We start from the raw sequence: 14,943 nt of genomic DNA, 5'->3' as shown, positions 1-14,943 counted from the left end.
CTATGTACAGACTTAGTGATCACAGCCTGGACATAGAGACCTGCAGACACAGGCAGACCTGGCTACCCAGAGAAGACAGGTTGTGTCAGCTCTGTCTTCAGAGACAGGTGGAGACAGAGCAACACTTCCTGCTATAATGCAGCACATATGAAGACATGAGAACAAAGTTTTTTTCAGAAATTAAATGTAAAGTCCATGATTTTGATTCACTCTCTGACCAGACTAAAATGCAACATACTTGGAGAAAGTAGTGTCAGCGCCATAGATGCAGCAAGATATGTCAGTGCATGTCGCAGCCTAAGAGACAACCAACACAACAACATGTAGTTCACCTCATCAAAGATCACACTATGCCTTGTTATTTACTTCTTCACTTAGTGCATTTTTTCTTTAAAATTTATGTCTATGCATTTATAATAATGCATTGTTATTAATTGTTTTTTGAAGTTTTACTGTCTTAAACTATAATTGTACTTTGGCAACACATAAGAAATGTCATGCAACTAGAGCTAATTGTATTGAATTGAGAACCAGCTTTATGACCACACAGAAGAAAACAGATTGAAAAGGGGAAGATAAACAAAGCAAAACCTCAACAAAGTGTCAGCTGTCCATGGTGCTGATGCTGACAAGGAAGGCAGAGGCAAGAAAACAGAACTTTTAAAACTTATAGTGTAAAAGTATGTATGCGACCTTAATTTAGATGGACTGAGAATATTTAAAAATGTTCAGTTTATGGAGTACATGAGTAGTGGTATTAACGATGCTGCAAAACCCAATGCTTTAATCATATGCAGGTCTAAACAAAAGTAAATATTCTAGAACTGCCACTCTGATTTGAATTACAAAAATACCAAATGCTTATATAACTGACATGACCAACAAAAGCATTTGAATAATAATCTGGTGATTTTTTTTTTTTTTTTTGGATTGACAGCAAATAGCAAAGAGTAAAACTAACACTGACTTGCAGATTCATAAAACTTTATAACAAGACAAAGCCAACCTCTAGAGGAGAGTCAGGTTCGTCCAGGATGCTCTTGTCACTCTGTATCCGCTGCATCGTCCCTGTAGAACTGGGGTCCATTATCAGCACGTTCTGACTACCAGCTCTGCCGAACTTACAGTCACTCTTTCTGGAGTCTGTCGTCCTGCACACCTCGTAATTGTACACGTGTTGGAGAGTCCCTGTCCCCAAAGTGTCTGAGTAACGTGGTGGATAATATGGAATGACAGGGAGACTGGAGTGATACAGGATGCGAGACTGTCTCCATCTGTAGATTTTCACTGATATAATAACCACCACACACGTGATGAAGAGGAAGGAAACTACAGCCAAAGCCAAGACTAAGTAAAAAGTCAGGTTGTCATTGTACTCCTTGTCGTGTGGAAAGTCAGTGAACTCAGACAGCACTTCAGGGAAGCTGTCCGCCACCGCCACGTTAACAATGACTGTAGCTGAACGAGAGGGCTGCCCGTTGTCCTCCACTATAACACTCAGTCTTTGTTTGACAGCATCTTTATCAGTCACTTGGCGGATAGTTCTTATTTCTCCATTCTGTAAGCCCACTTCAAACAGCGCCCTGTCTGTGGCTTTCTGCAGTTTATAGGACAGCCAGGCATTCTGTCCAGAGTCCACATCAACAGCCACCACTTTAGTCACCAGATAGCCCACATCTGCTGAACGAGGCACCATTTCAGCCACCACAGAGCCACCAGTCTGCACTGGGTACAGCACCTGAGGAGGGTTGTCGTTCTGGTCCTGGATCAGTATCTTCACAGTCGCATTGCTGCTGAGTGGAGGGGAGCCTCCATCCTGAGCTCTGACAGTGAATACGAGCTGCTTGATCTGTTCATAATCAAAAGAGCGCACTGCATGTAGAAGTCCAGTTTCAGAGTTTATGGAGACATAAGAAGAAACTGGGCTGCCACTGACCTGCGTGTCCTCTAGAAAATATGAGATTCTCGCATTTTGATTCCAGTCAGAATCTCGTGCACTCACGCTGAATATTGACATCCCAGGGACATTATTTTCAATGATATAGGCAGAATAATTTGGTTCATTAAAGAGCGGAGCATTGTCATTTACATCAGATATTTTCAGGTGTAAAGTTGTTTCAGTAGAGAGTGGGGGTGACCCTGAATCAGTTGCAGTTATGGTTATGTTATATTCTGGCATTGTTTCACGATCAAAAGGTACATCTGAGAGCAAACTGTAATAATTAGTCAAAGAAGTCTGGATTTTAAAAGGGAGGTGAGAATCTATCGAGCACCTTATCAGTCCATTTCTTTCAGAGTCTGCATCTTTAACATTAAAAACAGCTATAGTCGTGCCTGGATGGACATCCTCTGAAATCAGACTGGAGAAAGACATTATATTTATAACTGGAGCATTATCATTTATGTCGGTGACCTCAATGACAACTTTGGTTGCGTCACTCAGGCCACCTTGGTCTTTCGCGATCACTCTTATTTCATATTTTTTGTCTTTTTCGAAATCAATATTATCAGCCACAGTTATTTTGCCAGATAAACTGTCAATTTCAAATTTTTCGCCGGAGCTTCCCTTTAGGTTAGAAAAAGTATATGTGACCAAGCCGTTAGACCCACTGTCTGCATCTGAAGCATTCACAGTAGTTATGTATGTGCCTATGGGTGCATTTTCTGTCACAGTAGCAGTGTACAGTGTTTGATTAAATACAGGAGGATTATCATTTACATCAAGAACAGTGATCTCTACATTTACTGTACCAGATCGCTGTGGAGTTCCTCCGTCTACTGCAATCAGCTTTAAAGAGAGATGTGGATTTAGCTCTCTGTCTAATGGCTTCTGTAAAATCATCACGGCGAATTTGATGCCATCAGCGTTAGAGTGTTGCTTCAAAACGAAATTACCATTAGGGGATAAAACATATTTTTGCAAGGTGTGAATCCCTGCATCGGGGTCATAGGCGCTCTCCAAGTCGAAATGAGAGCCTATTGTTGCAGATTCGCTTATTTCTAGATTAATGACATCATTTTTGAAGGTTGGCGCATGGTCATTCACGTCTAATATTTCTACAGTCACCCTGTGCAGTTCAATTGGGTTTTCCAAAATGATTTCAAAGCTGAAGCTACACGGTGTTAAGTCTCCACAAAGCTCCTCTCGGTCAATTCTCTCATTCACCACTAGAATCCCTTTGTCTGTTTTTAGCTCAGTATACTGGTTGTTTTCTCCGGTCACGATACGGGCCCGCCCAGAACGGAGCCTCCTCAGATCTAAACCAAGATCCTGTGCTACATTACCGATAAGAGAGCCTTTCTTCATCTCCTCTGGGATTGAATAACGGATCTGACCGTTGATAGTGGAAATCATGAAGACAAAAATGAGCAGTTGCCATGTAAGTGTCCAACACATCAGCCATTTTCCGCATCGGTGCTGGCGTATCCCCATGTCGTTAGGAGTAAAATCCCGAATGAAACTGCAAATTATAATCCAACAGCCACACACGTAGACGCAAACTACAGTCCAGTTCAACAGTGCTGCATTCCTGTGGAGCAGAATTGTTCGGTAATTATCAAACAAAAAGTGTTCTTTCAAAGCGACTGTGTTTCCGTCGAACGCCTCTTTGTATGAAAGACTGTGTTTCTCCCTCTACTCTTTCTCTCCTCCTCTCTCCTGACAGTCCTAACAACATCAGACTCTGTTTCACTGATCAACAGCGTCCCTTAGAGTCCAAACGGAGGAAAGAACCGGATCAGATGCATTTGGAATAAAAGGAAAATGTTTTCCAAGCAATCTAATGTAAAAACTGACAGCAATATAAAATAACATAAAATGACAAATTAAAATAAAATAAGATAAATAATAGATTGGATATCTCAGCCCAAGATGTTAAATCAGATCACACACTTCACACATAATCAAACCACAGACAGAAGGCCAGCGAGTAAACCAGTCATAATGTGTGGAGCTGTCCAACACTGCAGTTCTGAAACTATGAAAAGCGGTTGATCGTTTAAAGATTAAATCCTGCCTATGGTTAGAAAGTAACATATAGAGAGGTAAAAGAAGAACGTCAATTACAACAGAAAATGAGCTCATCAGACCTCTAAGGAAGATTCAGCAAAAGTTATCAGTCGGTTCTCACACAAAGCACAACTTCATCAAAGTAGTGTGGAAAAATGATAATGCATATCATTGTTTCAGAATCGAGATGATATCTTTATGAAGGTTTAAAAATGAATGCAGAAAAAGTGGTTAAAAGTGTGACACTGTCCATGGTCCTGAAAATGAGGGTCTCGCACGCAACAGTTTACTATCGATTTTACGAAACACAGAGGGAACATTAAAGGTACAGAGACGGAGCTATGTTATTTAATTAACCTCTAGAGGAGAGTCAGGTTCATCCAGGATGCTCTTGTCACTCTGTATCCGCTGCATCGTCCCTGTAGAACTGGGGTCCATTATCAGCACGTTCTGACTACCGGCTCTGCCGAACTTACAGTCACTCTTTCTGGAGTCTGTCGTCCTGCACACCTCGTAATTGTACACGTGCTGGAGAGTCCCTGTCCCCAAAGTGTCTGAGTAACGTGGTGGATAATATGGAATGACAGGGAGACTGGAGTGATACAGGATGCGAGACTGTCTCCATCTGTAGATTTTCACTGATATAATAACCACCACACACGTGATGAAGAGGAAGGAAACTACAGCCAAAGCCAAGACTAAGTAAAAAGTCAGGTTGTCATTGTACTCCTTGTCGTGTGCAAAGTCAGTGAACTCAGACAGCACTTCAGGGAAGCTGTCCGCCACCGCCACGTTAACAATGACTGTAGCTGAACGAGAGGGCTGCCCGTTGTCCTCCACTATAACACTCAGTCTTTGTTTGACAGCATCTTTATCAGTCACTTGGCGGATAGTTCTTATTTCTCCATTCTGTAAGCCCACTTCAAACAGCGCCCTGTCTGTGGCTTTCTGCAGTTTATAGGACAGCCAGGCATTCTGTCCAGAGTCCACATCAACAGCCACCACTTTAGTCACCAGATAGCCCACATCTGCTGAACGAGGCACCATTTCAGCCACCACAGAGCCACCAGTCTGCACTGGGTACAGCACCTGAGGAGGGTTGTCGTTCTGGTCCTGGATCAGTATTTTCACACTCACGTTGCTACTGAGTGGAGGGGAGCCTCCATCCTGCGCCTTGACGCGGAAGTGGAAGTCTTTGATCTGCTCGTAGTCAAAAGAGCGCACTGCATGGATGACTCCACTATCAGCACTGACGGACACATATGAGGAGACTGGCACTCCGTTAACAGAGGAGTCCTCCAGTATGTAAGAAACACGGGCATTCTGGTTCCAGTCAGCGTCTCTGGCTTTCACTGTGAATATAGAGAGGCCAGGTGTGTTGTTTTCTACAATGTAGGCCTCATATGAGCTCCTCTCAAAGACAGGCGCGTTATCATTCACATCAGAGATCTGTAAGGTGAGAGTGACGCTGCTGGAGAGGGAGGGCACTCCCTCATCAGAGCATGTCACTGTTATATTAAATTGGGAGGCAACCTCCCTGTCTAATTCACTGTCTGTCACTAAAGTAAAGAAATTATTCGAGGTTGACGTGATTGTAAAATGAATATTTTCATCTAAAAGGCAGTGAACTTTGCCATTTTCATCTGAATCTGGATCCTGAACGTTCATCATTGTCAGAACTGTGCCTGGTTTAACATCCTCAGATATACTGGATGACGTTGACATTATATTGATAGACGGTGGGTTGTCATTTGTGTCCAGCACCTCAATTATAACTTTACATACATCTGAATTGCCACCTTCATCAGAGGCTTGGACATCTATCTCATAATGTCTAAATTTCTCATAATCAAGTTTCCCCACTAACGTGAAAACCCCGTTTTCTTTATCTATATCGAATAATTCTAGCGCCCCTTTTGGAGCATTAGAAATTGAATATCTTATGTGCCCGTGTGGTCCTTCGTCTGCATCAGATGCACCCACCGTGGTTAGAACAGCTCCTTTCAACGCATTTTCTTTCACATTAGTCTTATATTCTGCTTGAGCACAAACAGGTGCATTATCGTTTGCATCCAGCACAGTTATGACAATTAATATGGTTCCAGAGAGTTGTGGGTCGCCACCATCTAAAGCAGTCAATACTAAAGACAACCGCTCCTGTTTCTCTCGGTCAAGATGCTTCTTTAAAACCATCTCAACATTTCTACTGCTGCCAATTCTATAAGGGTTTAAAATGAATGTGTCACTTGTGCTGAGAGAATAGCCCTGGAGCCCATTAATACCCACATCATCGTCAGCAGCCTTTTCGAGGACAAATTTCGATCCAATTTGAGCCGTCTCACTAATTTCAAATTTCATTTCACTGTTTTTAAAACCAGGTGAGTTGTCGTTAATGTCGGTGATCTCGACAGTGACGCTGTAAAACTGCATGGGATTCTCCAAAATGATCTGAAAATCAAGAGCACAGGGCGTCGTCTGCCCGCAGAGCGCCTCTCTGTCTATCCGCTCTTTGATAACAAGGACTCCTCTTTCTTTATTCAGCTCGATGTATTCTGTACTTTCTCCGGTATATATACGAGCCTTCCCTGATTTCAGCCGCTTCACATCTAAACCTAAATCCTGTGCTATGTTACCGACCAAAGATCCTTTCGCCATTTCCTCAGGAATGGAGTAGCTGACCTGCCCAACGACCGAGCTTAGAGAAACAACCCAGATAAACAGCAGCAGCCCTACTTGCCGTGGCATTGTTCTGGCCGACATCCTCCCGTCCACAAAGAAAGCGATAACAAATACGTTATCCAGTCAGAAGATTTTAGACACAAATGTCAGTAAATCAATCCAGAATCCACACTCCCAGGAAGGCTGATAATCCGCGTGTATCTCCTTGTTTGATTATCTCCCTCTTCTGAAACGTGCCGTCACATCGTCTCTTTCTCTGTAACATTTCGAGATGATGGGGGAGGTACAGCTGCAATGAGCTGTGACATCTCAGCACACTGGTCAACAGCGTCCCTGTGAGTTGGATGCACTGAACTACACATCACAAAGAGTTTCCTCATTTTTATGGCGTTGATCATTTTATGTTCAAATATGCATATTTGAACTCGCAGCATTATTAACATGTTAATAATGCTGCGATGATGATAAATATTATAACAAATAATTAAGTGAAATGTAACTAACACACACACAGAGAGAGAGAGAGAGAGAGAGAGAGAGAGAGAGAGAGAGAGTGTCAGTCAGCTGGTCCTGAGGCTCACCTCCTCTAACAGCACAAGGCCTCAGGACAACCCTCATACAATCCAGCACAACCACATTATAGCTAAAGAAGAAGAAAACTACATCAACTATTAGACAACTACCACATGAACCCAAAACAAACTTCAATGCTATTTGGCCCTAAACAGGTGGTTCATGATGGCAAACTATGTGACCTCTGTGACAGATCAGAAACCAGGAAAGATACTGACTATGTACAGACTTAGTGATCACAGCCTGGACATAGAGACCTGCAGACACAGGCAGACCTGGCTACCCAGAGAAGACAGGTTGTGTCAGCTCTGTCTTCAGAGACAGGTGGAGACAGAGCAACACTTCCTGCTATAATGCAGCACATATGAAGACATGAGAACAAAGTTTTTTTCAGAAATTAAATGTAAAGTCCATGATTTTGATTCACTCTCTGACCAGACTAAAATGCAACATACTTGGAGAAAGTAGTGTCAGCGCCATAGATGCAGCAAGATATGTCAGTGCATGTCGCAGCCTAAGAGACAACCAACACAACAACATGTAGTTCACCTCATCAAAGATCACACTATGCCTTGTTATTTACTTCTTCACTTAGTGCATTTTTTCTTTAAAATTTATGTCTATGCATTTATAATAATGCATTGTTATTAATTGTTTTTGAAGTTTTTACTGTCTTAAACTATAATTGTACTTTGGCAACACATAAGAAATGTCATGCAACTAGAGCTAATTGTATTGAATTGAGAACCAGCTTTATGACCACACAGAAGAAAACAGATTGAAAAGGGGAAGATAAACAAAGCAAAACCTCAACAAAGTGTCAGCTGTCCATGGTGCTGATGCTGACAAGGAAGGCAGAGGCAAGAAAACAGAACTTTTAAAACTTATAGTGTAAAAGTATGTATGCGACCTTAATTTAGATGGACTGAGAATATTTATAAATGTTCAGTTTATGGAGTACATGAGTAGTGGTATTAACGATGCTGCAAAACCCAATGCTTTAATCATATGCAGGTCTAAACAAAAGTAAATATTCTAGAACTGCCACTCTGATTTGAATTACAAAAATACCAAATGCTTATATAACTGACATGACCAACAAAAGCATTTGAATAATAATCTGGTGATTTTTTTTTTTTTTTTTGGATTGACAGCAAATAGCAAAGAGTAAAACTAACACTGACTTGCAGATTCATAAAACTTTATAACAAGACAAAGCCAACCTCTAGAGGAGAGTCAGGTTCGTCCAGGATGCTCTTGTCACTCTGTATCCGCTGCATCGTCCCTGTAGAACTGGGGTCCATTATCAGCACGTTCTGACTACCAGCTCTGCCGAACTTACAGTCACTCTTTCTGGAGTCTGTCGTCCTGCACACCTCGTAATTGTACACGTGTTGGAGAGTCCCTGTCCCCAAAGTGTCTGAGTAACGTGGTGGATAATATGGAATGACAGGGAGACTGGAGTGATACAGGATGCGAGACTGTCTCCATCTGTAGATTTTCACTGATATAATAACCACCACACACGTGATGAAGAGGAAGGAAACTACAGCCAAAGCCAAGACTAAGTAAAAAGTCAGGTTGTCATTGTACTCCTTGTCGTGTGGAAAGTCAGTGAACTCAGACAGCACTTCAGGGAAGCTGTCCGCCACCGCCACGTTAACAATGACTGTAGCTGAACGAGAGGGCTGCCCGTTGTCCTCCACTATAACACTCAGTCTTTGTTTGACAGCATCTTTATCAGTCACTTGGCGGATAGTTCTTATTTCTCCATTCTGTAAGCCCACTTCAAACAGCGCCCTGTCTGTGGCTTTCTGCAGTTTATAGGACAGCCAGGCATTCTGTCCAGAGTCCACATCAACAGCCACCACTTTAGTCACCAGATAGCCCACATCTGCTGAACGAGGCACCATTTCAGCCACCACAGAGCCACCAGTCTGCACTGGGTACAGCACCTGAGGAGGGTTGTCGTTCTGGTCCTGGATCAGTATCTTCACAGTCGCATTGCTGCTGAGTGGAGGGGAGCCTCCATCCTGAGCTCTGACAGTGAATACGAGCTGCTTGATCTGTTCATAATCAAAAGAGCGCACTGCATGTAGAAGTCCAGTTTCAGAGTTTATGGAGACATAAGAAGAAACTGGGCTGCCACTGACCTGCGTGTCCTCTAGAAAATATGAGATTCTCGCATTTTGATTCCAGTCAGAATCTCGTGCACTCACGCTGAATATTGACATCCCAGGGACATTATTTTCAATGATATAGGCAGAATAATTTGGTTCATTAAAGAGCGGAGCATTGTCATTTACATCAGATATTTTCAGGTGTAAAGTTGTTTCAGTAGAGAGTGGGGGTGACCCTGAATCAGTTGCAGTTATGGTTATGTTATATTCTGGCATTGTTTCACGATCAAAAGGTACATCTGAGAGCAAACTGTAATAATTAGTCAAAGAAGTCTGGATTTTAAAAGGGAGGTGAGAATCTATCGAGCACCTTATCAGTCCATTTCTTTCAGAGTCTGCATCTTTAACATTAAAAACAGCTATAGTCGTGCCTGGATGGACATCCTCTGAAATCAGACTGGAGAAAGACATTATATTTATAACTGGAGCATTATCATTTATGTCGGTGACCTCAATGACAACTTTGGTTGCGTCACTCAGGCCACCTTGGTCTTTCGCGATCACTCTTATTTCATATTTTTTGTCTTTTTCGAAATCAATATTATCAGCCACAGTTATTTTGCCAGATAAACTGTCAATTTCAAATTTTTCGCCGGAGCTTCCCTTTAGGTTAGAAAAAGTATATGTGACCAAGCCGTTAGACCCACTGTCTGCATCTGAAGCATTCACAGTAGTTATGTATGTGCCTATGGGTGCATTTTCTGTCACAGTAGCAGTGTACAGTGTTTGATTAAATACAGGAGGATTATCATTTACATCAAGAACAGTGATCTCTACATTTACTGTACCAGATCGCTGTGGAGTTCCTCCGTCTACTGCAATCAGCTTTAAAGAGAGATGTGGATTTAGCTCTCTGTCTAATGGCTTCTGTAAAATCATCACGGCGAATTTGATGCCATCAGCGTTAGAGTGTTGCTTCAAAACGAAATTACCATTAGGGGATAAAACATATTTTTGCAAGGTGTGAATCCCTGCATCGGGGTCATAGGCGCTCTCCAAGTCGAAATGAGAGCCTATTGTTGCAGATTCGCTTATTTCTAGATTAATGACATCATTTTTGAAGGTTGGCGCATGGTCATTCACGTCTAATATTTCTACAGTCACCCTGTGCAGTTCAATTGGGTTTTCCAAAATGATTTCAAAGCTGAAGCTACACGGTGTTAAGTCTCCACAAAGCTCCTCTCGGTCAATTCTCTCATTCACCACTAGAATCCCTTTGTCTGTTTTTAGCTCAGTATACTGGTTGTTTTCTCCGGTCACGATACGGGCCCGCCCAGAACGGAGCCTCCTCAGATCTAAACCAAGATCCTGTGCTACATTACCGATAAGAGAGCCTTTCTTCATCTCCTCTGGGATTGAATAACGGATCTGACCGTTGATAGTGGAAATCATGAAGACAAAAATGAGCAGTTGCCATGTAAGTGTCCAACACATCAGCCATTTTCCGCATCGGTGCTGGCGTATCCCCATGTCGTTAGGAGTAAAATCCCGAATGAAACTGCAAATTATAATCCAACAGCCACACACGTAGACGCAAACTACAGTCCAGTTCAACAGTGCTGCATTCCTGTGGAGCAGAATTGTTCGGTAATTATCAAACAAAAAGTGTTCTTTCAAAGCGACTGTGTTTCCGTCGAACGCCTCTTTGTATGAAAGACTGTGTTTCTCCCTCTACTCTTTCTCTCCTCCTCTCTCCTGACAGTCCTAACAACATCAGACTCTGTTTCACTGATCAACAGCGTCCCTTAGAGTCCAAACGGAGGAAAGAACCGGATCAGATGCATTTGGAATAAAAGGAAAATGTTTTCCAAGCAATCTAATGTAAAAACTGACAGCAATATAAAATAACATAAAATGACAAATTAAAATAAAATAAGATAAATAATAGATTGGATATCTCAGCCCAAGATGTTAAATCAGATCACACACTTCACACATAATCAAACCACAGACAGAAGGCCAGCGAGTAAACCAGTCATAATGTGTGGAGCTGTCCAACACTGCAGTTCTGAAACTATGAAAAGCGGTTGATCGTTTAAAGATTAAATCCTGCCTATGGTTAGAAAGTAACATATAGAGAGGTAAAAGAAGAACGTCAATTACAACAGAAAATGAGCTCATCAGACCTCTAAGGAAGATTCAGCAAAAGTTATCAGTCGGTTCTCACACAAAGCACAACTTCATCAAAGTAGTGTGGAAAAATGATAATGCATATCATTGTTTCAGAATCGAGATGATATCTTTATGAAGGTTTAAAAATGAATGCAGAAAAAGTGGTTAAAAGTGTGACACTGTCCATGGTCCTGAAAATGAGGGTCTCGCACGCAACAGTTTACTATCGATTTTACGAAACACAGAGGGAACATTAAAGGTACAGAGACGGAGCTATGTTATTTAATTAACCTCTAGAGGAGAGTCAGGTTCATCCAGGATGCTCTTGTCACTCTGTATCCGCTGCATCGTCCCTGTAGAACTGGGGTCCATTATCAGCACGTTCTGACTACCGGCTCTGCCGAACTTACAGTCACTCTTTCTGGAGTCTGTCGTCCTGCACACCTCGTAATTGTACACGTGCTGGAGAGTCCCTGTCCCCAAAGTGTCTGAGTAACGTGGTGGATAATATGGAATGACAGGGAGACTGGAGTGATACAGGATGCGAGACTGTCTCCATCTGTAGATTTTCACTGATATAATAACCACCACACACGTGATGAAGAGGAAGGAAACTACAGCCAAAGCCAAGACTAAGTAAAAAGTCAGGTTGTCATTGTACTCCTTGTCGTGTGCAAAGTCAGTGAACTCAGACAGCACTTCAGGGAAGCTGTCCGCCACCGCCACGTTAACAATGACTGTAGCTGAACGAGAGGGCTGCCCGTTGTCCTCCACTATAACACTCAGTCTTTGTTTGACAGCATCTTTATCAGTCACTTGGCGGATAGTTCTTATTTCTCCATTCTGTAAGCCCACTTCAAACAGCGCCCTGTCTGTGGCTTTCTGCAGTTTATAGGACAGCCAGGCATTCTGTCCAGAGTCCACATCAACAGCCACCACTTTAGTCACCAGATAGCCCACATCTGCTGAACGAGGCACCATTTCAGCCACCACAGACCCACCAGTCTGCACTGGGTACAGCACCTGAGGAGGGTTGTCGTTCTGGTCCTGGATCAGTACGTTCACACTCACGTTGCCACTGAGTGGAGGGGAGCCTCCATCCTGCGCTCTGACTACAAGCTGAAATTCTTTAATCTGTTCATAGTCAAACGACCTCACTGCATGAATAGCACCAGTTTCAGTGTTTATGGAGACGTAAGAGGAGGTTGGACTTCCATTAATCTGTGTTTCTTCGAGAAAATACGATATTCTAGCGTTTTGATTCCAGTCAATATCCTTGGCTTTGACGGAAAATATGGATACACCAGGGGCATTATTTTCTGTAACGTGAGCGACGTAGCTAATTTTACTAAATACTGGGGCATTGTCATTCACATCAGATATTCTCAGACGTAATATTGTTGTGCTTGACAAGGGTGGCGATCCCGAATCGGTGGCCCTTACAGTTATGTTATACTCCGGTATAACTTCTCTGTCAAAAGCTGCGTCTGTTACTAATGCATAGTAATTAGCTAACGTTGATTTCATTTTAAATGGGAGGCTACTGTCAGTTGTACAAACAATCTGGCCATTATTTTCTGAGTCTGCGTCAATCACATTAATTATTGCCACTGTGGTGCCCGAGGCAGAATCCTCCGGCACCGGGCTGGAGAATGACATCACATTTATGACAGGTGCATTATCATTGACGTCTACAATCTCAATTAGCACCTTACTTGAATCGGTCAGACCTCCTTGGTCCATAGCTTCAATCATGACTTCATATTTCTTATCTTTTTCGTAATCTACTTGACCGGCAAGTGTTATGATCCCTGTAATTTCGTCTAAATGAAATATATCAGCAAGCTGCTTTTTAATGTTTGAAAATCGATATATAATAAGACCATTTGATCCGCTGTCTGCATCACTTGCATTCACTGTAGTTATATAGGTGCCTTTTAATGCATTTTCCAAAACAGTAGCTCTGTAAAGAGACTGGTTAAAAATGGGAGGATTATCATTAGCATCAAGCACTGTAATATCTATATTTACTGTACCAGATCTCGGGGGAGTTCCACCGTCAACAGCGATGAGTTTCAGTAATATCCGTGGCTCGCTTTCTCTATCTAACGGTTTTTGTAAAATCATCTCAGCATATTTTCTACCATCTGGACTGGAGTGCTGCTTCAAACCAAATATATCATTAGTAGTCAGTATGTATTTCTGTAGACCGTTACTGCCTACATCTGCGTCTTCAGCACTAGGTAATAAAAAGCGTGATCCCAGTGTGGCAGATTCGCTTATTTCAAATTTAATTTCATCCTTTATAAACGTCGGGGAATTGTCATTTATGTCAGTTATTTCCACCGTTACCTGGTGTAGCTCCATGGGATTTTCTAAAATCACCTCAAAGCTGAAGCTGCACGGTGTTACGTCTCCACAAAGCTGCTCTCGGTCTATTCTCTCATTCACGACTAAAACGCCTTTGTCTGTCTTCAGCTCGGTGTAATGGATGCTTTGTCTAGTCACGATACGGGCACGGCCAGATCGGAGCCGTTGCACATCCAGACCAAGATCCTGAGCCACGTTACCGATGAGAGATCCCTTTTTCAGCTCCTCCGGAATTGTATACCTGATTTGGCCAGACGCGATGTGACTGAGACAGCAAAGAAACAGCAGAAACGGCCATATTGACCTGTAATACACACGCCATTTTTGGCAAGGAGATTTTTCAAACGCCATAACATCAAAAGGAAAAGGTGATACCTGCAGCCTGCTGCATATAATCCACAGAAAACAAAGCAGCTGATCAAGTAATCCTTTGATTTTGAAGTCCTCGCTAAGAATGAAATCGCGGTCGTCTTCCTGCTTATGAAGCACAGCCTCTCCCCTCTCCAGGCTAAAAGGAAAAATGAGGGCTCTGCCTCCACTGAGTCAACTCTGAACACTTGTTTCACTGATCAACAGCGTCCCTTACTGTCCAAAACATGAATATCATGAACACAGGAAAGAAAGAGGAAGAGGAAAAAAAATATTTTTCCAAGAACTTCGGTGTAAAAGAGTTACAATTGTAGATGAGAACGGCATCACTGTATTCTATTCATAGAGTACAGGAAATCCAAAACCATGTCTAGTTTGTGTATTATTATCATTATTACTATTATTACTATTACGATTACTATTACTATTATGATTATCATTATCATTATCATTGTTATTTTTACTACTACTGCTCTTACTCAAACCTTAGTCTCCCTGAATCTGCCTGAACTTACATTGAACCATAAAACAAGTGTGAAAATGTATCTATAACAGTTCTGATAAACGCTGACATTAAGTACACACACTTTAAGTCAACTGCAAGTTTATGCGGGTGAATTGAGCAGCAACTCACACAGAACAGTTCACCGC

At 42.2% G+C, this 14,943-nt stretch overlaps 4 pseudogenes across 3 annotated transcripts; all 4 read right to left on the bottom strand.

The window, feature by feature from the left end:
• Window positions 1–762: 762 nt before the first annotated feature.
• LOC117261151 (protocadherin gamma-A10 pseudogene) lies at window positions 763–4,097 on the bottom strand (annotated as a pseudogene). The gene has a single exon (XR_013491809.1). The product of XR_013491809.1 is annotated as a protocadherin gamma-A10 pseudogene (transcript).
• Window positions 4,098–4,247: 150 nt separating this feature from the next.
• On the bottom strand, window positions 4,248–7,107 carry LOC144463819 (protocadherin gamma-A2 pseudogene; annotated as a pseudogene).
• Window positions 7,108–8,047: 940 nt separating this feature from the next.
• On the bottom strand, window positions 8,048–11,575 carry LOC144463812 (protocadherin gamma-A10 pseudogene; annotated as a pseudogene). The gene has a single exon (XR_013491808.1). The product of XR_013491808.1 is annotated as a protocadherin gamma-A10 pseudogene (transcript).
• A 150-nt stretch (window positions 11,576–11,725) lies between these two features.
• LOC117261152 (protocadherin gamma-A1 pseudogene) lies at window positions 11,726–14,630 on the bottom strand (annotated as a pseudogene). Its single transcript, XR_013491811.1, has one exon. The product of XR_013491811.1 is annotated as a protocadherin gamma-A1 pseudogene (transcript).
• Between the last annotated feature and the right edge of the window lie 313 nt (window positions 14,631–14,943).

The sequence above is a fragment of the Epinephelus lanceolatus genome, chromosome 7 (genome assembly GCF_041903045.1).
Source record: "Epinephelus lanceolatus isolate andai-2023 chromosome 7, ASM4190304v1, whole genome shotgun sequence".
Lineage (NCBI taxonomy): Eukaryota > Metazoa > Chordata > Actinopteri > Perciformes > Serranidae > Epinephelus > Epinephelus lanceolatus.
This window is presented reverse-complemented; position numbering and strand designations above follow the sequence as displayed.